General features: G+C 41.3%; 1 protein-coding gene across 2 annotated transcripts in view; it reads right to left on the reverse strand.

The window, feature by feature from the left end:
* CDH23 (cadherin related 23) overlaps window positions 1–26,019 on the reverse strand; it is an 846,530-nt gene that overhangs the window by 595,559 nt on the left and 224,952 nt on the right. The window lies entirely within an intron of this gene.

The raw sequence follows: 26,019 nt of genomic DNA on the forward strand, positions 1-26,019 counted from the left end.
TGGCTTTCTCATTATCATTTTGCTGTGAAACATAAACGATGGTTATAGGAGAAAATCATATTATTTGGATGGCTTTATTAAATTAGAGAGCAAATCTGTGTATATTTCTGGCTCAGGATAAATGTCTGAAACTCCTGGAAGCCAAAAATCATTTTCAAATGGAGAAGCTTTAGGCAGTTCTGAAATCTGTAGTTAAATTGAGCTTCAGGCACAAATGGAAGGAGAACAATGGATATCATTTTGGTCCTTATAGGCATAAAATAAATGCAACCCAGCAAACAAAATGCCAACTAGATCTACTCAGAGTTCCCCATCACAAAACACAAATACAGCATTTTATATTTGACCGAAAGCCCAGATAGTGGTTGATACTTGTAAAGTCTGTCTCATGTACAACAATTTGTTTCTTGCAAGTGCATATGTTGCTTCAAAGGAATGTCTTATCTTTCATGTGATGTATATAGGAAACCATCAATTATAATTCTGGAAACAGCAAAGTAATTCAGTCATTTGACATCATTCAGAATGCAATACTATGCTTAGTGAAAAAGCCCAAGTTGCATTAGCAAGTAAACTTCTCTTTATCTTCCCTTTCTTCCTGACAAGATTCTTCTTCACTCAAAATCTTGAATATTTTTCCCTAAGTCAAAACAGAGAGGTAGACTGTGGTCTACTAGAAGAACATGTGCCAGTTTCCAGAAGACCACCTGCTTGGTTGCTGGGATTCTTGAAAATAGTACTGAATTAAGTGGACCTTGATCCATAATAAGGCCATTATGTTCTTAAGAGAGACTGAATACTATGGATCATGACACAAATGACTTATGTCTTGACTGTTAAGAGAAACAAATTCTTATATTTGGTTGCCCTTTTCATCCTCCCTTCTCTTAGACTACTGTTCATCACTCCACTGTGACTGCCATTTATTGATTAAAATGTTCACATCTTCCTTAAAACTTACATGAGTCTAAAGCAATGCCATGCATATATTTTTCCAGGAATGAGATCAATTTAATAAAAGGAAATAAGGAGCCAAAGGAAACTATCCAGAAATCATTCCATATTCAAGAGCAAGGAGAAGTGTCCATAATTAAAAGTGGAGTCTGGTGACCCAATATAGCCTGTACACAAATGTGAAACAAATGTTAGGCATAATCCCCTTTTCAGCACAAACTATATGCTTATGGGTCTCCAAAGCAACACCAGAACCTTTTCAGGTCCACATTGGCATGACCAGAGACCAAACAGAGCAAGACAATTGGCAATGGCATGTGAAAGGAGGTTTTGACAGCAGTATCCCAATCTCCTGCTAAGGGTGTGCATGGGACAGGTTATGCTGGTTTGATTAGAATCCGAACCAGATTCTAACAGACCCGGCCTGGTCGAACCAGACCCAGCCCGACCGTCAGACTGGTTTGAACTGGTTCTGGGGTCTATAGGTAAAGTTACCACTGGCTCATCTGGTGGCTACTCAGGGACGGGCCTTCTCCATTGCTGCCCCGAGGCTTTGGAACACACTTCCTGCTGAAATAAGAGCCTCCCCATCTCTTACAACTTTTAAAAGGGCAGTCAAGACACATTTGTTCACCCAGGCTTTTAATTAGACATTGTTTTAACTGTGTTTTAATAGTTTTAACATTTTAAATTTTAATGTGTTAATCTTTTTATTGGTTTTTATTGTCTTGTAAACCGCCCAGAGAATTCGAATTTTGGGCGGTATAAAAATGTGATAAATAAAATAAATAAAATAAAGGGGAATCTGGTGAAGATTCCCCTTTACCAGAAAAGGGGGAAGGGGGCTTCCCTAAGACTAGAGAGTGGGTGAGACCAGTCAAGGTACTTAACTCAATTTTCAGAAGCAGCGGCTCCCCCACAACCCCCGCTGGCCTTCCCCAGAGTAGCCCAGGCCTCTAGCAGCCCAGTATGGGCCTTCTCTGGCCCATTCTAGTGTCACTAGAAGTCACTAGAATGGGCCAGAGAATGTCCAAACTTGTCCACTGCCAGCCTGGGCCACTTTGGGAGAGACCGGCAGGGGTGGGGGGGATCCACCCCCACCAAAAATTGAGAAGTACCCATGACTCTCCTCCCGCCCATCCCCCTAGCCTTTGGGAAGCCCCCCTGTTCCTTTACTGGTAAAAGGGAATCCTTACCATATTCCCCTTTACCAGCAGACCCTCTGAACTGGCCCAAAACCAGTTTGAACCGGGGCTGTTCTGGTTTGAATTTAGACCAGCCAGACCAGGCCGGTTTGATTTGAACTGTGGATCAAATTGAGCCAACTCACACATCCCCCTATCTCCTGCTGAATCTCAATAACAAAAAGGCTGAAGAAGTCTTCGAGTTACCCAGATGCCTTGGGAAGACCTTACATGGAAAATGGCTAGGTTTGGTATTCCTATTCCATGAAGCCTTCCTCAGGCATTTAAAGATCACCAATATCCTCCACAGAGCAATCTCCCTATTTCACTGATAAAACCCATTTATCCCTCTAACCAAGTAAATGCACAATGAGGACCAGAATCTCATGATTAGATCAATCCCAAAGGGCTGAGGCACTATGCACATCCATAGTGATTTCCACCTTTAGGCTCTTCAGCTTATTTTAATTCCCCCAGAAACAAAATATAGCTAGATAATGATTCTAGAAAGTGGATGGTGCTCAGCCCAACTATCCAAAAACAAAAACAAACAAACAAACAAACAAACAAATTAAAAACCCCTCCTTAGAATTAGTCTCTCTCTCTTTCAGAACAGTCCCACTTGCAAGAACAGTACAGCACTATTCATAGCATTCTGTACAGGCCATGGATCAAGAATTCACCCAGCTTCACCTTGCTGTCCCCAAAGATTGGGGTGCCCACCTCTTGCTAACCTGCCCATCCATCCCACTGAAACTAAGAGAGATCATGCATTCTGAAAATCACTATCTGAAATCACTATTTTTGAGCTCCAATTCCTTGTAAGCCAAGAAACTAGCTTCCTGGAGTTTGCTCTTGTCAGTTCAATCTCCCATCTTAACTCTCAGGACAAAGCTGCAAGACACCCTTCCCAAATTCACCCACTTTAGAGCAGGGGTTTCTCTCCCTTTTCTTTTTCTTTTTTATCTTTTAACTAGGAAAGCAGAGCCGCTTGGTTCATCTGTCTCTGACCTACACCTTGGTGGTCAGTAGCAGGAAAAGCCACCCATGAGTTTTCCCTGACAAATGTGAACTGGATTTAACCTCTAAAGTTCTCCGTCCAGACTTCTTCCATTGCCCACCTAAATTATAGTTAACCCAGGAGCCTCACCCTCTCACGTTCATCTTTTCACAAGGTCTAGCCCAATGGTTCCCAAACTGGGAGCCTCCAGATGTTGCTGAACTACAACTCCCATCAGCCCCAGCTACAATTTATTGTGGCTGGGGATGATGGGAGCTGTAGTTCAGCAACATCTGGAGGCTCCCAGTTTGGGAACCACTGGTAGCCTGTCCCCATGCCTTTTGCACTGCATTGCCAGTTTAAGCCATCTGATTCACCTGAAACACAGCTGAATAGCATTAATGTTTTTTGCCCATCCGCTCATTTTCTAACCCATCTTCTCCTTTGATTTGTTATTCCCTGTGCCAATTAACTCCCCGCCTGTCTCAGAAACCATCCCTACATAGCATTGCCATGTTAAGCAGTTAGTTTAACACCAAGACTCACTTGGAGTAATGTTTTTTTGAACTCTATGGTTGTTTCATTCATTCCACTGATAGAACATCATCCTAAATTATTTTTTTAAAGGTTTTGTAAATTGTGGATGATGCAAGTCATGTAATGGTATTAGAGAAAGACATGCTGTTCTTGTAGCTCCACTCACATCAGTTTCGGAGGATGAATACAACTGAAGGAAGCTCGGGTGGGTGCGCGGCCTGGCCCCCCCCCATGTGACTTGCCTCTGGGGCCCCTCCAAGGCAGTGAGCCCCCAGACAACTGTCTCCCCTTGCCCTATTATAGTTACACAAGTTTTCTATGTTGTTATTTATTCAAGCAAGTTTAGTCTACTGAAATTCCTCATGTAAACATTTTGACTTGCTAGCATAACAATTAGGTACCAATTCTATTGATTCCCAAAATGACAATATATATTTTAATTGCCATTCAATAAATGTATATTATTTTGCATTAGAAGAGTGTTGCCTGCCCTTTGTATTATTCCCACATCAGCATCCAGATTAGCCCTCACTGTAAATTTCTGCAGCGTACAAAATAAAATAAATAAATAAATAAATAAAATCAGATAGCTATCTTGGTACATAACACAAAATTTATAGAGTCAGCTTAAGGAAAATTGTTATTATGTAATTGGCAATGTTAAGAAACCTGGACAAATGAAGGTGTATCATATCAGTAGTCTATTAGTCATGATCTCCAAATGTAGCCAGTACTAGCAAGTCACTAATAATGAAGTAACTCATTGTGAAGTTCATTTCCAAACTTTGGCACACAAACGTTTTCCCCAAATGTGAGGTTGCACAACAAACTGTACTAGCTTGGAATGGCTCAATTCTTCGTAAGTTTGTCTAACTCATGACATGCACAACATAAGGCCTGGGAGCTGGATCCGGCTTGCGGGGACTTTTCTGCTGGCCTACAGGAAGGAATATCCTGGAGCAACAATAGGAGCCAGAAAGAGATCTTGGCCTATATTATTGGCAAGCAGCAATGAATCAATGTAGTTGGCTACTTGTGACCAGATGTCCCCCAACCCTGGGTCAGAGTCCACTGACAGCATCCGTCTTTCCTCATCGACTCCAACCTTCTGCCCTCTCACTTTCATTAGTATTTTCAATAATTAATTTTAATGTAATAATTAATGTGCTAAAATTGACCTCGGCCCCCACAAACCACTGGGCATCCATGTTGGGCATCCCTGATCTAACTCCTTAAAATTGTATTACAGATCTACACAACATCCACAGAGCATGAGCAGTAGCCATGATGTAAGAAAAAAGCAAAGGCAGTTGCAGGAAACCTTTAATTAGTGCTGACTGAGATGTAGATTCAATTCAAATGATTTGTTAAAATTGAAAGTACTATTTCAAACTATTAAGCAGTGCAATGAGTTTGGAAACAAATAAACCCTGGTCACAATTTTTGACCAGATTGGTTTATATTCAAAATCCAACATGGTAACTAGAAACACTGGTATAACAGGTGTAACAAAATAGTGGCATAGCTATGCACCTTACCAAATATGCACAGTAACTAAAATATTTAGTGACTTCCATTGCATAAAAACAACAGACGTCTGTGTGTCACTATGAAATAGCAATAGCAATAGCAATAGCAATAGCACTTACATTTATATACCGCTTTATAGCCAGAGCTCTCTAAGCGGTTTACAATGATTTAGCATACTGCCCCCAACATTCTGGGTACTCCTTTACTGTTAACAGTGAAATGTTTCAATCTGAGCAGAACCACTGAAATGTAAGAATTCAGCCTATGCAGAATAGAGCTGGCAGGATCACAGTAAGAAAACAGAGTGTCTAAATTATTGGGAACTGGCTGAGGGATTTACTCTGAACTGCTGTGAAAAATCACAGCACCACAACCAATTCTCAAAACCCAAACACACTGGTGAAGATTGGGGAGTATCTTACAAAAGACTGTAAAACCCTAAGGCATTGCCTTCATGTTTAAGATCAGCTTTTACTGTGACATATATACATGCAAATCTAAACTGGCCAGCTGAATAATGGAATTTACTTTCAACATAACACTGTCGCATCAGCAAACAGGGGAAAGAATGAATTTCTAACATTGCAAAATAAAGCTGTCCAGAGAAACACAGACAAGCTGTTTCAAATGAATAACTGACAGAAAAACCAACATGTTAACAGAATAAATTCCCCTGAGTCTCCAAAGAGAAAACTCAACAAGAACTGACTTGATAAAAGATCTGTTTAAAAGAAAGCACTTTTGTGGTCCAAATTAAAATCATGACATATGAAACAGCTCTGCTATTAGAAGGAAAAACCCCTGTTATGTTTTGCAGGAAGAGAAGATATTTTGGTGTGTCAAAGATTATCTATTTTACAGGATTTTAGACATTATTTGCCACATCAAAGCCCATGACCTCACAGAAGAGATTAGCAAACAGTAATTTACAGAGTGCTTCTGTCCCATTGAGAGGCCAATAAAACACCTCTTGCCCTTATCTCCTTAATGCCCGCACAGTATTCCTTCTGCCTCATAAACCCAGAGTCTCATTTCTGTAAAATTTGTAACTAGCTGTTAAAGGGGATGGAGGCGGGAAGGAGAGAGACATGTCAAACAAGACAATGTAGTGGGTGTGTGTGTGTGTGTGTGTTTGCACACATGTACACTACTGGCCAAAATATCAAGACTTTCGCCCTAATGGTCCCCCAATTTGTGGAACTGGTTTACAGGTGATCAAGTGCAAAGGTCATTTTAATAATGGTTTTTAAATTGCCATTTTTGCAGGTACAGCTTTTCTCAGCCTTCATTGACAAGCTACATCTCCCTAAATTCCCTTTCCTGTGCAGCTGTTAATGGTATAGGATACCTACCAAGCTTCACATCTGTTCACTTATTTACATCCCTATCCTGCTTTTGTCTAAGAAGTTTCAGACCACTGTAAAATGGGAAGTCACTTTGAACCGTTTCTTCCCCCAAAATCTGGTCGTCTTTTTTTGAAGGAGAAAAGAGTTATTAAACATAAAAAGACTGTATTATGAAAATATTAGATATGGTTAAATATTTAATCAAATATTAAATCAAATATCCTCTCAAAAGAATTCATATAGGAAATAGCAAGTAAAGGTGCAAGTCAGTTTCCCACAAGCCTTGCTTTTGAGAGGTGGTGCATAGTAGAGGTGGGACCGCCACGCACCTGGCTGTGCATGCACCTGGTCTCTGCACAGGTTGCTGACCGTGCAAATGACCTCTGCGCACGCACAGAGACCAGGTGAGTACCCAAGTCACACTGCGCGGGCTACTAGGGGGAGTGCCACTGCTATAGGCAGCTTCCAGAACTGCCAGTAAGGACCGTCTCATTTTGTTTTAAGGTTGCCTATCATTGCTCCCCCAGCACTACACCAGTAAGGACCTACCTTCTCATTTAATTTTAAAGTTGCCTTTTGCTGCTCCCCTGGTCTTACCACCAGTAAGGACCTTCTCATTTAATTTTAAAATCGCCTCTTGCTCCCACCCCTAACCGCCACCCTCATGGGCACTCGACTGTGCACTGGTCTGCTGTGAACCAGGGTGGTTCAAGCAGTTTGACTGCGAACTGGACCACCCTCCCTGGTTCACAGCAGACTGGTTTGCAGTCAAGCCAGTTCTGCACATCCCTAGTGTATAGATCAGGATATATTGTACAAGAGGTATATTGACAATATCTTGATTGTTACTAGAACTAAAGATCATGCTGATAGTGGGGAGTGCAACAGACTGGGGAGCATAAGCTTAATGAGGGAACAACCTAATGAACAGGGATGGTTATCATTTTTAGATACTGAAAATCTGAATTTGTGGAGGCTGTGTGGAAACTAGGTGGTACAGTATAGGAACGCCATGAACAAGCAAATTTTAATTAATAGTGATTCATTATTAACTATCTGCTAATTGTAAAGGATCAGTTAAGAATGTAATACAAACAGCTACTGGCGTTTCATCTAGTGAACACATCGTTACATCTAGGGAAAAGACTGAAGTTGATTCAATTTAATGGTTATACACTTCCACTAAGTAGAAGCAGGGGTGTAAAGTTTGTGAAAGGATGGCCAGCTTTAAAAATACCTTTTGTAACAGGCAGATATGCATGGCAGGTACGGAAAACTTTGAGTGGATATGGAGTTAAGGCTAATGTTGTTTGTACAACACCTAAAAATTTAAAACAACATTTAGTTAAATCCCTGTTGTACAATAATAGTTGTGATGAGAAGGATTGTCCTATCTAAGAGGAGGATGAGGGTTGCTGTAAGGTGAAGAGGTGCAGTGTTTTATATTGGAGAAACAGGAAAAGCACTAATGAAAAGCTACAAAGAACATCTGGCTGATATGCAGCATAATAAATGTCCAAAAAACCGTGGGCGATACATTGGAAAGTAAAACTCAATGGAAAATTGACCAGAACAGAAGTATCAACATTGGCTGTTGAAGGAAATTTAATAAGATGTAAGATCAAGAAAGCAATGCTCATAGAACAATTGAAGCCTAATATTAATGTTAAGGATGAGATGAAAAAAGCCATAAGATACATTGGTCACTGAAAGGGTTAATATCTTCTCTGCAAAAGGTCTACTCTCTCCTCTCTTATGTGTTATGTATTATCTGTTCGAAGCTTTTGGTTTTCAGCTTCTGTATTGAAGTGCCTTCAGCTGTCATGTTAAACAGAGCACTGAAGATGGTGTACACCAAAAGGTTTGCTCAGTTTTGTTTTAGCTTACATGTTTTGTGTAAAAATCTGTAAGTTTTTCTCTGGAGCAGTGCAATGCTTATTTCATAGCTGGTATGTAGTCTAAAATTTAATAAGAAGTTTGTAAAAAAAAACCCAAAAACATCCTTCAACAGACTATTTACATAATGTTGAGTCGAAACTGTTGTTGGCTTCAAAAACTTGAGACGATAACTGTTCACATGACTTCATTTTTTTTGTTCCTCACAAAGTTTGACACTTTGACAAAAATCATATAAAATAATGTGCAAGCTGAAATTTGCTGGATCCTGGAAGGGTTATCAGACTCCTGCCTCAGATACATGAGCTTTCATTTTGATTAGCCACAATGATATTAGATGTTCCCCTTCAGAAATAATGATTCCCATTTGGGAAAGAAAACAACTTCTTCTACAGGGAACCCACATATCTTGGATCTTTTTCTACTAATCAACACTAAGCCAGAGCTCTGGGTATTGCCACCAGCTATTCATTAGAAATATATGGTGAATTGTCAAATACCATTAACAACATGCTGGTAAGGTTAGTATACTACACATCAACGATAACAAAAACTCCTGTTTTGGTTATTAAGGTTATAAGAGAACTCTGGTATCCTTAGTATAAAAATATTTCCTTTTAAAATACACTGGGTGACATCCTGACTAATGAAGCATCAGTGCACAGAAAAAGCACTTGTGCTTATGAGAAGTTCAACTAACTCCGTTCTGCTACTAGCTCAGTGGTGTGTGGGTGAGTGGGTGGGGGAGCAAATTTCAATAACCCACTTTCCCAGGAAGCCCTCTGTACCACCGGAAAATATGTCCCTAAGGGCTGTGCAGCCTTCAGGGACTTATTTTTCAGTGACACAGAGGGCCTCTGGGGAAGGGGAGGTAGATTAAATTCCCTTCCACACACACTACCACTGATGCAACATTAGTCTGGTGAGACACAGGTGCTTCTTCCATTGCACTGATGCTTCATTAGTCAGAATGTCAGCCACTATTTCATCCAGGTTTCTAGGGTATTTAATCTCTAGAGCAGTGGTTCTTAACGTGAGGTCTGCCAGATGTTGCTGAATTACAACTCACAGCATCCCCAAGCTAGGAATGCTGGAAGTTGTAGTTCAGCAACATCTGGTGGACAATGCATTAAGAACCACTGCTCTAGAGATTATGCGATCTCCCCCACAGAGAGATGCTTACTTTTCTATTAGTGCTGCTCTTGTGCCTTTAAGAGAAGTCTGACACACACAAATTCAGCAGGTGAAGCTTTCCCTGGCATGGAGACAAAAGTAATAGGAAAAGCTTCATTGGCTTAATTTCTCTGTGTGAGGGTTCTGCTGCTAAAGGCACAGGAGCAGGAGCAGGAAAAAGTTGGTAGTCTTATTCCTGAAACAGTTATGATCTCAGGACTGGCATTCCAGCTGCTCTCCTTTCATTCACTCTTTTGTATTTAAAAACATGTGTCTAAAGAAGCTCAAGAACAGATGGATGAGTAATTAACTGAAGATGTGCATGACATCTACTAAAGAACAAGTTAATTAAGTAAAACCTCCTTGCTTCAGATCTACAGGGGGACTGCATTCCACCCTCACCTGCATTTGTCACTAACAATTTTTCTTTCACCAGATGCCACCAAAGTCTTAAAACCCCATTAAATAATCACACCATATCAGCTTCCCCAGTTTGAAACCCCTGCAAGCATCTATCACTTTTTCCTTCATTAGAATCCTGTCAATATTTCAGGTTATGTCCTATTTCTCCCTCCTTCCTCTCCTGAAAAATATATTTGCCAAAAAAGGTAGTAGAATATTTGTGGTTCATGTTGTAAGGAGTAATTTACTGATAAGGGTACAACTGGTTGTCTCTGTACCAACAGTATTCCTGTTATTACATAAGGTCCCTTGACCACAGTCTTTTTTATAATGTAGAGCTGACAGTGCTTCTTCCCTTGTTGTATAAAAGAATTCCAGCTCCTGGATATCACTTCCAATGTGCTTATATATACTGAACAATTTTAATCAAAATGACATCTGGCCAGTTCACATAGAACATCAAATCATAGGCATAACTATAGGGGGGCAGGGGGGCACGTGCCCTGGGCGCCACTTGGCAGGGGGCGCCAAAAAGTGCCCCTGCCGATTTGCCAGAAAATTTTTTTTTTAATTTTTTTATTTTTATTTTATTCTATTTGCAGAGCAGTCCCCCTCCCCCGGTCCCGGTGGCCCCCCCCCCATTGGCATTGCTCATCCAGCACTGGGTGCAGCGGCGTCTTCGTAGTCCAAGTCTCTGACTCTCACTCCCCGACGCGCCCCGCCACCAGTCGCGCATGCGTCGAGAGGAGGACACGCACCAGAGCAAACTTCCTGAACAACTCCCTCTTCTGAACAACTTCCTGAACGCCCGAACCAGTTCCCCTTTTTGCTCATTCAAGTCCTTCCTCCCCTATAATCTAACCACGTTTTAACTGAAAAGGTTCAGGGAGGGGGAGATGGGGGGGATGTGGAACCTTGGGTTCCACATCCCCCCATCTCTCCCTTCCTGGACTTTTTCACTATGTAATGCAAGCTAATGTAATTATATGTCATCATCAAAATGGATTAGCTGTTTCAGCCCATCAGGAAAGTCTAAACCTCCACCGATTTAATTAACCAGACTGAAAATCAGATGAACAGAGAATGTTTTAATGAAAGGTGGTATATAAATTTAACAATAAGTAAAACTATCATTAGAAGCAATTAGCGATTACTTAAACATTGGTGCTGCCAAGCAATTTGTAAATAAAACTAGAAGCCCTTTGAAAATAAGCTGGAATTAATTGTAGGTTGGGCAGGGGGTGAAAGCATATACTTCTAAACATTTATTGTTAAATTTATATACCACCTTTCATTAAAAACAACCCCAAAGTGGTTTGATTTTAGTCATGGATTTTAATTTTAATTGCTCTTTTTGTCAATGTGATGAAGATTAGTTAAATCTGAGTGGTCTTAGGCAACCAATGTTGCATCTGAAATGCCATTTCATTTTTTATTGTCATAAATACTCTCCAACCAATTTAAATAGCAAAGGTGTATATTATCGCTTTATTCAATTGCAGGGAATCTCAAAAAAGCAGGATTTGCAACTAAGGCAGTGCATATCTTCTCTAAAATGGCCCTTTTATAGTTTTTCTAACTTTGAAATCGTAACATAAAACAATGCATAAATGCATAAATGCTTCCCCCTCCATTTGAAACCTTTTCTGGTGTAAATAGCGCGCGGTTTTGGAAAAGGGGAGTCTTTCTTTAACAGCGGGAGAATAAGGAGTCTTTAGCACTATCACCCTAGTCCCTCGAATTACTTTGGAGTCCTTGGTTTTTGTTTTGTTAAAATACAGTCACTCACAAGGGAAAGTCAGGAACAGAACCAGGGCGTGAGGGAGGGGCATCATAATAATCATCATTGCATCATAATTCTGATGTTTGAGATACAAGCCAACTTCACAGGGTTGTTGTGAGGAAAAACCTAAGTATAATGTAGTATGTATCATCATTGCATCATAATTCTGATGTTTGAGATACAAGCCAACTTCACAGGGTTGTTGTGAGGAAAAACCTAAGTATGTAGTGCATTTTGAAATTTTTGGTCATTTTTGTAATTTTTTAAATTTTTAAAATAAAAGTTTTCTGAAACATGTGTGTCAGTCAGATGTATGTTGGGGGGGGCGGCGGGGGGGACGCGGCGGGGGGGGCGTAATTTCAGTGCTTGCCCCGGGCGCCGTTTTCCCTAGTTACGCCTCTGCATCAAATCATCATTTGATATTACATAATATAGGCAGGCCTCAGGCTCACGTGTTTCCGTCCTCCCCCCCTCTCACTCTGGTTCTCTGACTACCTGTTATTGGCAAGCCATAGTTTGTCACTACGAACAAACTGAAAAATTGGCAACGCATTCCATGTTTTGCCATGAACCAGGGAGTTTGGTAGAGTGTGTGAAGGGAGGAGGAAGGGGGAGGGGGAGTGTGCTAGTCTGAGGTTTGCTGGTGTAACCATAATCTGAAGTGAATTGGCAAAGCATACATTAGAGGTTACAGCAGCGATATAGGAAGATGCTGAAAGGCATCATTTCATACTGCACGGGAGATGTCAATGGTAAACTGCAGTCTACCAAAGACAACCACAGGAGTCAACACCGACTCAATTGCACACTTTACCTTTAGTAATTATAGGTGTCCAATTGGGACATCATGGTGAAATACAGTTATTGCAACTTGGAAATTAAGCAAAGGAATGTATGGGGGAGAGAAAATGGGAGCATACATGTCCCCAACATTTCCCAGTCTTCCAGAGCATTATTTGGACAATCATCTCAACTGAACTTCCCAGATTAATGCAGTGATTTCCACAGAAATTATTTAAGTATAGTATCTCTCTATATGTCTTTCTCTAAGGTGTACCCGCCGCTAATCCCATGTGTGGCAGCTCTCGTGAGAGTTCACAAGTGATCTGCTGGCAATGGGGGAGGAAAGCGGTGGTGCTGGACAGCTTTGTGGGTGAGGGGGGGAAGAAAACGGCAGTGGCGGCCGGCCAGCTGGGGAAAGAAAACAGTGGCAGGGGGTGGGCACAGAATAAAGTGGCAGAGGGCAGGCAGAAGAAAATGGTGGCAGGTGGGCGGTTGAAGAAAATGGTGGTGGGCAGGGGGGGAAATGGCAGCAGGTGGGCACTGAAAATGGTGGCAAGGGGAGAACTAAAGGTGCAGATGCTCTGCGCCTGGGCCAGTTAGTACATTTTAAAACAAAATAAAACCACTATGCTTGTTGCAGTCAGTTTATTACTTTGTCTGAATGTGATTTCATAGTCTAGGACTCAGTTATTGTTCTTCTTCTTATTATTATTATTATTACATTTATATCCCGCTCTTCCTCCAAGGAGCCCAGAGCGGTGTACTACATACTTGAGTAGCTCCTCACAACAACCCTGTGAAGTAGGTTAGGCTGAGAGAGAAGTGACTGGCCCAGAGTCACCCAGCAAGTATCATGGCTGAATGGGGATTTGAACTCGGGTCTCCCCGGTCCTAGTCCATCACTCTAACCACTATACCACACTGGCTCTCAAAATGAGATGTGTCAGAAGTGGGACACAGTTGTGATTAAATATTTCTATTTACTTGTAACCAGTGTTCCCTTTAACAGGGATTCCCAGATGTTATTGACAACATCTCCCATAATCCCCAGCCAAAGGCCGTTGCAGCTGGGGATGCTGGAAGTTGTAGTGATTAGTGAACAACATTTGGGAATCCCTGTTAGAGGGAACACTGCTTGTAACATATGTAAAATTTATTATTGTCAGCATATTTTCCATTAAAATATGTTTTCAATAAACTGCAACTTTTTCATTCATAGCGTATTGAAAGGCTTTCCTTCTTACACACAGGTCCTCAAAAATCCCCAACACATGTTACAAGATTAACATGTGCAAAAGCACCAATGATGATAAAAATCAATGCACCTTACTTCCAATAAAACTTGTTTAGAATCAGAATCTTTGAGATTAAAGGTTCTTCGACCAGTAAATGCAACAGACAGAGAGCTAGCTATTCATATCAAAAGTCAAAAACCATTTCCAAAGTATTGAAGAAAGAGTAGATTTTGCCTGCCAGCTAAAAGGATGATTACGATACATACAAAACCTATTAATTATTATTATTATTATTATTATTATTATTTATTTTTACATTTATATCCCGCTCTTCCTCCAAGGAGCCCAGAGCGGTGTACTACATACTTGAGTTTCTCTTTCACAACAACCCTATGAAGTAGGTTAGGCTAAGAGAGAAGTGACTGGCTCAGAGTCACCCAGCTAGTTTCATGGCTGAATGGGGATTTGAACTCGGGTCTCCCCGGTCCTAGTCCATCACTCTAACCACTACACCATGCTGGCATTTTCTCTTAAGATGAGAGGACAATATTATCCTCCAATCAAAATAGTCAGAGTCAAGAATTTAAGAGGTTGAAATGTAGGAGACTTGATAACTAATGTCATGCTACATTTATATTAATGAATTATTTGAATTTTCTCTGGATTGCAAATGAATGCTGAATTTGCCATAAGATAAATTTCTTTGTTTTGTAGAGATGTACACAGGCTAATAACTTCTTGTTTTATATGTATGTTTTTCAAAATGCATTGCAAATTGCAATCCAAAACTTGTGTGCACTCTGTGAGTGTAGCTTGTTCTGGCCATAAGAAACACCCCATTGTTCCCCATGGGTAGCTCCTAGCAACACCAAAGTGGGTTGGGTGGTAGGGCATGATGGGTGCTACCTACCACCCAACCCACGAAAGAAACAGGCATGGGCAATTTTAAACAAATTTTTAACCTTTCCCCTCAGCCCTGACCCATAGGATCCTATGGGGGTTTTGAGGAAAAGTTAAAAATGTGTTAAAAATCATTTTGTTTTGAGCTTGAGAATTCTTGCAAGGATGAGAAAAGCTACACCTGTTGAAATTCCTTTTCTGTATGACTATTAAAGGAATCAGATCTCTATCCTGGTCACTCTAGTCAAACACATTGGGAAAATATTTTAATCTCCTGCAAACAGCAATAATTTGAGTACAACATAAGACTTTGGAAATTATAAAAACTGGGGATGCTGTACCCACATACTATGCTCCCAAGAGCATACCCTGAAGCCCACCCTCCAAAATCACTTTCTCAGAAGTCCAGTCCCCACATCTTCCACATTTACAGTGCTTGTCTGCAGGACAAACACTGTACTTGTGGTCAGAGTCTCCCCATGAGAGGAACACCAGAGCGCAGCAGGGTGGGGCAGCCAGGGCACGTGTCCTGGGTGCCACTTGAAAGGGGGCACCAGTGCCATGCTGCTTCCCAACTCCACCCCAGTTCATGAGGTTTTTTTTAAAATACTGCGGCAGCTTGGCCCCAGGATGATTTTCGGGCCTGTTTGGACCTGCAAACATCAAATAGCCTCTGCAAGGCCTGGCAAGGACTAGGGCCTCACAGGGACTATTTGAGCATGTGCAGTGGCTATTTTGTTTTCGGCAGCCATTTAAAATAATAATAATTTTTTTTTAAAGGCCACCGCATATGCTCAAATGCCAGGCCTTGCAGAAGCCATTTGAGCATGCCTGGCTGCCTCCAAAATGGCCACAACGCTGATCTTTGCAGGCCTGAAAATCAGCCTGGGATGGGCTGCGGTGATAAATTAAGAGGCTGGCGGGGGGAGGGGGAACCTTTGCAGGAAACCCCCCCCCCAGCCTTTAGGAAGCTCCCCTGAAGGGGCTATAGGTTAAAACTTTTTTAAACAAAATTTAATATGTCAGTGAGAGCCCCTGCCCGTCAGAGGAGACAATGCCAAGCTAGATGAAGTGTCTGACTCAGTATCAAGCAGCTTACCATCTATCTAAGTTGCTTCTGTAAATCTTCAGGAAAGCCAACAAGCATCAAAATCCCAGTGTATGACTATCAGAAGTTTTATTCAGCACTTTATGGCTTCTGAGTTTGTTGTTGTTGTTTTTTAAAAAAACTTTCAAATATCTCTCCGGCCAAAAGGAATAGAAGGGCACTTCCAGACTTGATGTTTAGTCCGGAACTGTGATACTGTGTTTATTGGGTACATGTGTGCGCTACACAATGTAGTTCTCCATCCTTTGTCAGCCTGTACTGTTGATGGAACTGCCTTGGGGATGATTGGTCAACACCTGCAGTTTGGGCGAATGTGAGGAATTTAGCTTAAAAGGGGAGAGAGTTCCAAGCAGTTTTAATTTGTGCAAGTGTCTGAACTCAAGAAAACTGGCTTGGGAGAGAGGTTTTAATTAACAAAGGGAGTTTATTGTAAGAACAAATAAAAGTAGTTTTTGCCACAGTAAGAATGAGAACCCTACAAGTATCTTTACTCAAAGTCTGAAGAGCTTGTGACAGGCGGATCCACTGCAGCTCCAGCCTACATATTCATTAAAATGATGTGGTATAGCCCTGAGGTGAAAGATTGGACTGTACCACTTCAGGGTTGGTAAACCCCTCCTCTGTTCTACCAAAAGAAACAAAAGGGCTCTGTGGGTGGCAGGAGCAGAAATCGACTTAACTGCACACTTTACCTTTACTTCAGGGTGCATGTGGGAATCAGGTTTTTGAATGTTTTTGAGCGTCCCTCTTTCAAGTTTGAGACTAAAATGTGGGAGACCATACATGCCACCCAGAGTTCCTTAGAAGAAGAGTGGAATACAAATGTAAAAAATAAATGTCAAAGTAATTATTTCTTTGTTTCTCAGTTGTTGAGTGCATGGGGTTCACAGACATGGGTCCCCAGGTGTTGGAATACAACATCCATCACCCACAGTGGGTTTTTTTGCTGTGGATGATGGGAGCTGTAGTCCAGCAACATCAGAGGGCACACATTTGAAAATCTCTACTGTAATGAATTATGCTCCCTGTAGGGATCAAACATGGATGGCTCAGTCAATAGGGAGGCGACAATTTTGGGGACTGCTGGAAAACCCAGTTTACTGCTGAATTCTTACGGGAACCTTGTGCTGATTTTGTGTGGGAGGTGGGCTTGTTTTTGTATTTCCTTTCTACGTTACTTTTCCCCACCATACTGGAACAAAACAGTTTTTATTGTAAGTTTGTGTCAGATGTTTAGACAGGGGCACAATTTCAGTGCTTGCCCTGGGCGCTATTTTCCATAGACACACCTCTGACAGAGTGCCCCAGAATTCTTCATCACGGGAAGAATCTGACCATAAGTATAGCATTTGTCTCTGCAGACAAGTGCTGTAAACATGGATAGAGGGAGATGGACTTCCAAGTGCTTCAACATGTGGGCAGGGATTCAGAGTGCACCCTTGGGGACATTGTATGTGAATACATCATCCTCAGTTTTTATCATGTCTGTAGAGGGCTGTAGACATTGTCCATGGAGGTATGGATAGAAGTTTGTGAAGTATCCTGCAATCTGTCCCAATTTAATTGAGAGTAACTCAAGAGGAAAATCATTTTTGCAGGATGGAGAAGCAGACGTGCCAACTATACAGTCTTGCCTGTTTGCAAAATCCTCCTCATTTTTCAAAAACTAAATGAAAAACTTAAGATCAGGCAGAGAAATATTGATTTAATAATCAGCTACACCAATCCATATCTCACACTACATGAATTTTTTCCAACATGTATTTAGAACGTCATCCAAAGTTAATTCCACACACAAATTGTCTCTTCTGATAGATTTACAAACCTAATTGAGCAAAGAAACCAATATTCCATCTGCACAAATGGAGGATAGTCTTTTCTTTTTAAAAATTTAGCCTTAACTACTTTCTGCTGAATTCCTATGATTTTTGTGTCAGCGCCTAGCTCATCCTTCCTTCTGTAATCAGGGAAAGTAGCCCAGCTGCTATGAAGACCAGGTTTGTCATGAGCAAGTGCAATCCTCTAGAAAGAAAGCCTGTGGAAGAGAGATAAGACGCATCCTCGCCACACACCAGAGTTTAGCAAAGGAATCAACACAAATATTAATGAGACACATTTAACACTGTCTACATAGCAATCAGTAAGACTAGGCAATGTGCACTGTCATACAAGACACTTGCAAGCCCTTGATGAGCTTCAGAATCAGAACAGATTGATATTCGGCTCAGTCCCTCCTCAAGCAGACAGCACGATGGGCCTTAACAGTACAACTCCCTTATTTGATTCCACCAAAAGCAGGAAGTGCAACTAACACACACACACACGTACGTTCATGAGGTTATAACATTATGGTTCCAGTCTATTCTATGTAGTCAGATTCCTTGTTTATCCTCAACCTTGTTGACCATTTATAAAATTTATCTGGTCAGGTTAAAATTGCCATGTGTGTGTGTTCCACAAAATAATGCAAGGAAGTTCTTGAGGTTTTAAAGGAAGAACACTGAAGCGCAATGGCAAAATTTTCATCATTGAAAACTGATGAGATCTGTGGGTTCAAACACAAGTACACCAAACAACAAAGAGATAGAATGAAAATATAACCCCAGGAGCAAGAACAGATGCAGAATTTTCTGAAACCTTTGTCTGCCCAAGCAGAATTTACTAGTCAGATACTCCAGTAGCCTATTATTAAAAGCAAAACAAAACAACCTGTGCAGTGCAACCCTATGCATAGTTACACAGAAACAAATGCCACTGTGTTCAATGGGGCTCACTGTCAGGTGAGCATGCACATGATTTCAGCTTTACTGTTACCACAACTTACTTAGTTACCAACAAATGTCTCCCAAATAATTCAGTTCTACTCCCTTTATTTATTTATCATATTGCTATACCACCTGATATAGACATCTCTAGTCTAATGAATACCTTCTAATTAAAACACTTCAGCTACAATAACATGCAGTGCAAGTAAGCCCCACTGAACACAGTGGAACTTAGTGCTAAATAACCATGCATAGGATTAAGATGTTAAACATCTTTATCCCATCTATTTCATGTACAATAATAATTTTAAAAACCCAGAAATTTAAATATCAGAATGCCCAGTTAGAGTTAATTGAAACCAAAAGATGGGCTTATCCAGGACAATTATCTTGGTGGGCAAGAAGATCAATAATGGTGGACCATTCTGCAACTATACTTAGAAGAGAGTAAGCCACATTTCTCTTCCTCTTCCCTTCCTCCCTCGTCCAGCTGCCACACGGACTTTCATCAGGATTCCCAAGCTGCGTTTGAGGGAGCTTCAATCACTCCTATCGCACCGACTGCAGGAAGAGAATGGCTTTCAGCTCAATTACCCTTCACATTCCAATTCCATAACGCTCCGATGAGGCTTTTTAACCAAAAACAAAAAAAGCATGTCTGCTGCAGCCCTGTTTGAAGCGCAAACGTGCAGAATGGACGTGACTAATAGACCTTGCTGATTTCTCTGGCTTGGAGATTTATGCCCAGTCTTTACACAACTTGCCTCAGTTCCGGTCTTATCTTTCTTTCTCCTTCCTACCAGCTATCCTCTACCTGCCTTATACAAAAAGAGGCTAAGAATGTAATATCATCCCATCAAGCAGCAATGACAGAGAGATATAGATTCCAAGAACACATGTCTTAAGTAGACTGCAGTCCTAAACCATTAATCCATATCATATTCAGCTCAATGCAAGCTCATCATGAGCAAAATTTTCTCCTTTTTATGGGCATGGGTTATACATGCTGAAAAGATTGTCTTTGGAACAGTCAACATACTTCAGATGACCAGACAATATCTTCCTAATCATTATCATATGGCATTATCAACCAAGTGGGCCTCACCCACAAGTTGTTTTAAATATTTCCTTTCTGGTGCCATGTCTTCTTAATTTTCTTCCCACAAATTCTCTAGATCAGTATGTCTTCCTCCTGGCTTCATGAGAACCATAATATGTGCTATTCCTTCACTGCATATTCTTAAAAAAAACCATTGCTGAGACTCCAGTCTCTACGACTATGCTTGGTTGCTCAGATGCCTCCTTCTAGGCTTCTTTTTCCTTCATCTATCAAAAGATCTTGCAAAGAATTTTGTTTCCTAAATTGATCAGCAATATTTCTTCACTCATATAGAAGTGAGGCTTGTACAACTGTATGAAGTGAAAAACCCATTCAATGTACATGTAAACGTAGCCATACTCTCACTTGAGCAGAGTATGGAGAATTGCACTACACCACCAAACTAGTTAGCATGAACTGTGGTCAACATTCCAGGATTGCCACCTCAAAGCCATTTCACACACTGCAAGGCAGAAAACTTAGGTTTGCCAGCCACTGAGTATGCACAACAGAAACAAAAAGCCGATCTCTGATTCCCTGTCAGACTTTAGAATAACTAAGTTGTACACATAAAAAATAATGTGCAAAGTAACCCTAAGCTGCTGTTAAATTTCAGACAGATGGAACTTGAACTGCTAAAGCTGATAACCACAGCAAGAGAAGAGAGAAATAAGAAAGATAACTGTGAGAATTGGAAAGGTATATTTATAAAGCTCATTTACTGCACATTTACACAATGGCATGTTCAGACGGGATGAGTTTTATATCAATAACACAGCATTGAGAATTATTCATGCACCTTGTTGGAATGTATAAATGCCATAAGCAGGGGGAGCTGGTTAAGAGGGCTGGACTTTTGTTGGTCCCTATTCCTTGCCTGGACTTTGACATCTGACCCCCTCTGTTTCTGGAAGCTCCATCTCCCAGCCTGGACAAAGGGCTGCCTGCCAGCCTGCCATTTTGTTCCAGCTGGCTGCCTTCCAGGATTGCCAGACTCTGACCACCTGTCGCTGGCTCAGCAGTGTCTCATGAGAGGAGGGGCTTCTGGGATTCAGGAGGCATAGATTTCTGGAAGGCAAGCCTGAGGCATGGCCGGCGGCATAGCTGGCTGTCAAGAAGCCTTTCCTGGACCCCTTAGCAATGGATAATAATAGGCCGATCTCCAATATGCCTTGGTTGGGCAAGGTGATTGAGAGGGTGGTGGCCAACCAGCTCCAGGTGGTTTTGGAGGAAACTGATTATCTAGACCCATTTCAAACTGGCTTTAGAGCTGGCTATGGGGTTGAGACAGCCTTGTTTGGCCTGATGGATGACCTCTACTGGGGAATTGACAGAGGGAATGGAACTTTTGGATCTCTCAGTTCTTTTGGATCTCTCGGCAGCGTTTGATACCACCAATCATTGTATCCTTCTGGATCGCCTGGGGGAGTTGGGGATAGGGAGCACTGCTTTGCAGTGGTTCCACTCCTATCAGGCAGATTCCAGATGGTGGAGCTTGGTGATAGTTGCTCCTCAAAATGGGAGCTGTTATATGGAGTCCCTCAGGGCTCCATTCTGTCACCAATGCTTTTTAATATCTACATGAAACCGCTGGGTGCGGTAGTCTGGAGATTTGGTGCTGGGTGTTATCAGTATGCTGATGACACCCAGATCTACACCTCCTTTTCATTTGTATCAGGAAATGGCATTGATCCCCTAAATGCCTGCCTAAAGGCAGTAATAGGCTGGATGAGGGATAACGAACTGAAGCTGAATCCAAGCAAAACGGAGGTGCTCATTATAGGGGTTCAGAATCTGAGGGATGAGTAAGATCTTCCTGTGCTGGATGGGGTTACACTCTCCTGGAAGGAACAGGTGCGCAGCTTGGAAGTACTCCTGGACCCAGGCCTCACCCATAATTTGAATTCATTTTTGGCCTTCAGGAGAGCCCTCAAAATCTATCTGTTTGATCTGGCCTTCCAGGGTTTTTAATTTGTTGTAAATGTTTTTAACTTGCTATAACCTGGTTTTCCAGGGTTTTTAAACTGTCTTGAATGTTTTAACTTTTAATTTTTATGGTGTTTTATAGTCTCTAATAGTTAATTGATGTTAATTGTTTTGTTTTAATGTAAACCACCCAGAGCCATTTTTGGAAGGGCAGTATAGAAATCAAATAAATAAGTAAGTTATTGCAACAATCTGGACAGAAGCTATGCTATGAAAAGATTATTGCTGCAGAAACATATTATTTGTGTGTGTGAAAAGTGGGCCACAAGTTGAACATGAGCCAGTAGTGTAATGCAGCTGGTAAAAAGCAATCTTAGATGGTATTAAGAGGGGCATAGTGTCCAAATAAGAGCACATTCCATGCAATGTATAGTCATTAGGGGAAACATTTCCATTAGTATTTTAAATTGGATGAAGGACTTAGAGCAGAGTCACGGTGAAGTATAAAGAAATCAGTTGCATGTAGGGAGAGGGTTGCTTAACACTTGCCTGGGAGGGAATAGCAGGATATTATGCAATAGACTGTACAGTACAAATTGGGGAAAGGTGTTTTTTTAGCTGATCCTTCAGAATGCTGAGCTGGTAGGGGTGGGATTGGAAACATGACAGTGGTCCAAATCTACCAAAGACTTCTTCAGATAATTCTGTAGGAGCATCCTGTTTTTGGCCAATTCCTTTCATTTTAATTTATTTTGTCCTGAAGAAATTCCCAGTTGATTATATTCATGTTCATTTTCAGAAAGACAATGTAACATAATCCTGGAAATAAGAACTGGAGATCTGCAATCATCTAATGTGGAGTGGGGGATTTGGGGAAAAGAGTCTGTGGCTTGCAAGGTGAGTAGCTTTTCCTGTTCCTTCTGCCATCAGACACATCACTGCTTGTTTCTGTGGATTAAATCCCAGTACTTCCTCTTTCTATTCATGGGACACTTTGGAGAATTCTGCTGTACAGAGCCTTTCTAATTCAGTTCTGATATTATTTCTTTGGTTTTAGGAATCTTATTTTCCAGAACAGCTCAGCCACACACTACTAAAGGATTCCCCTATATGTTTCTCTCTGTTGGAACAATATGCAGTTCTCTCCTTCATTCACACATTCCAGAACTAGGTGGAATAATTATATTTTAATATATACATGTGTTCCCCGCTATTCCTCCCCCCTCGCACGTTTTGCTGCAGTATCCCTCCCTACCCTGTTGAAGTGCTGCTTCATGGAAATGACTGTAATCTCCAGCGCACTTTAGATATTACTTCCACACCATTTGGAGTTTTCCACCCCAGTAGTTTCTGTTGCATTTCTCATTTCACAACTTGGGCATATGTTTTAAAGAGTCTGGGTCTTGGATTTGCAACTGAACATGGACAAATGGCAGGATTCCCTAAGCTGAAGAATACCTTTTTAAAACACAGGTTCTGAAGAAATAGTCCTGGAGAGTTGACAGGGTTATATTTCCAGTAAAATTAAAAATTGTCTAGGGGGTTTCCACATTTAAAATAATGGAAAATCCCAAGGCCAGTAATGTGACCTCTTTTGACCATATCTGCCCTATTGGTTGGCTTATAACTGCCCTACATCCCATGTTTGCAGGTATTGATTTGTTGTATGGCACCTAGGGGCACATGTGCATAGTTGTATTATTTTCTTTTAAATTAGAACAAGCAACTAGTGGCCCCCAGGGGAAATCCAGCTTAAGTGACATTTTCCCCTCCTTGACAGAAACAGATGCCACAAGAAGAGAAGAAGGGAGGGGGAGTGGTGGTATGGTATCTCTGTTGGCCTAAAGAAGAGGGAAGGAGGCAAGTAAGAGGCATCCTTCTTCCTTCTCCTCTTCTTGTGCACACATTCTACTCCCACCACCTGAAACATCTAGCTCTAGGGCAACAGGTCTAGGTGATGAAAATAGTTCAAATATGTCACACACACAAAAGTGGAAATGGTCACACACACAAAGTCTCTAAAAAGTCTCAATTTTTCATTAAAATGTACATAAAATTTACATATGCTAATTGGTATCATATATGAATGCTTTGCTTAAAAACAGGATAATTTGAGAATACACACAACTCACAGACCCCTTTTCCCACACAGTTCAAACACCAGCCTTCCTCTGACTGGATCATAGAATTCTATGGGACAAATGGTGTATTTTCTTTTCATTTTCAAGGGGGAGGGAAACCACCACAGAACCCTTTCAAACACCAGTAACCTCTGGATCACATTACCCCATAAGGCAAAATGGTGCATTTTATTTTAATTGCAGAGGAGGAACATATCCCTTCTCCACAGTTTCAGCACTAACCTCCCCTCCACAGTGGTGCATCTAGAGGAAGCATAGGTTTCTTGACCTGGAGGGAGCTGACTGGCTACACACCACAGCTGTAGAGCAGCAGAGACATGTGGCACAGTCAGAAGTCCCTCCTTGAGGCCACTGGCCCAATCTCAGTGAGTCACTGAGAAAACAAGGAGGGAGGCTACTGCTGCAAAAAAATACTTGGCTGGGGAAATGGGCTGGAAATTACCAGCACAGCAGCAGCATGCAAATGAGCTCCTCCTGCCACCACACAGCAAACATTACACATGGGTAAGCCCATTGATTCCAATGGGCCTACCCATGGGTAACAGCCACTGAGTTATTGGAGCCACTGGGTGCTTGCAGCAGGATTGCTGGAACTCTGGAAACCCCCTCCAGCATAGAAATAGTTTCAGGGGGTTTAACATAGTTGCCGATTAGTGGGTAAAAATCCACATTTGGGAACCCTACTGCAAGTGCGGGGGTTTGCACACCCCTAATTTTGCTTGTTCCTGGAAAAACTAATCTACTTGTTCCTGGAAAATCTTGCCCAAAAAGGCCTACTAGTTTTAGAAGTTCTAAATTATTCAGCCTTCATTTTCTGTGCCTGCACTTTCTGAATTCTATTGTGCATTGCCAACACATTCTTTTTTGCTTAGCTGTGAACACAGTTTAACACAAATACCAACCTCTGTTGTACCTATCAAAATGGTATAGAAATTGACCAATATTAAAGGGCCATATACAAGCTGGGGCTGGGAGGAGTTAGTATTTCTCTCAGGGGTATTGTACCCAGCGATTACTGATCAAATGACTCCCTCTTAAACATATTATCTTATCTGGCAAAGCGATGGCTTTTTAAATAGACATAATGCTTCCATTTAATATTATTAAAAGAAAGAACAACTTCTTCTCACTGCTTGCCCTCTGTTTCCACTAGCTTGCCATACATAGTTACAAAGTAATTAAAGGCTACTGCTACAGAATGAGGGGAATTTTTATAGTGCCATTAGGCTTAGATGGAAGGGATCTTCCATAAGACTCATCAAAATAAACCCATTGTGACCTGCTCTTTAATGTCAAGCTGAGAGAATACACACCTATCCTGTTGTTGTTTTTATGACAGATTAACCAGTCAGTACTGGTTAATCAGTACACCAGTCAGTACACCAGCCCCTGGTGGCGCAGTGGTAAAACTGCCGCCCTGTAACCAGAAGGTTACAAGTTCGAGCCTGACCAGGGGCTCAAGGTTGACTCAGCCTTCCATCCTTCCGAGGTTGGTAAAATGAGTACCCAGAATGTTGGGGGACAATATGCTAAATCATTGTAAACCGCTTAGAGAGCTCCGGCTATAGAGCGGTATATAAATGTAAGTGCTATTGCTATTGCTACTAATGGGAGTTAGAATTAAAGGTGCCTAGAAATAAACAGATAGACAGATAGATAAGCAAAAGTGTGTACCAGCAGTGAGTGGTACAGGATAAAATACACAAACTTTCGTGAGTTCTAGTCAGTTCTCCCATTGGTAAAAGTAGCTTTCAGAAAGATTTTTCAGCCATTCCCCACCCCCCTACTTTATCCACCTCAGGAGTGATGCAGATTGTTTTCATCAAACATGCTGATAATTTAGCATATCAAGTTGTATAGGCAACAAAATGTAGCTAAGCAATAAATTCTTATTTTAAAAACTGCAGATTAGAGCTATAGTTCAAAAATGTAAGCCTTAAGGTTATTTTGCAAAATCCAAAATAGTCTTTGGTTATGACATTCAGCCTCTCATTTTTGTTTGTATTCACCCACCCACCCCCTCGCACCCCATACATGCAGGTGTAACCATATTACTGCTGTAATGATTCCCAAGTCAAGAGCCATTCTTTCAGAGCCTGTACTTGGAATGAATGACTTGGGCAACTGCCCAGAATGTCCAGAGGGGGGAAAGGGGTTTCACAATATCAACAGAATCAATGAAGGGACATATTAAGAAAATCAGATCTTAGGCCTCATGGGCACTGACACACTGTCAGAGATGTTTTGCAAGTCAAAG

This window comes from Hemicordylus capensis, chromosome 3, assembly GCF_027244095.1.
Source record: "Hemicordylus capensis ecotype Gifberg chromosome 3, rHemCap1.1.pri, whole genome shotgun sequence".
Lineage (NCBI taxonomy): Eukaryota > Metazoa > Chordata > Lepidosauria > Squamata > Cordylidae > Hemicordylus > Hemicordylus capensis.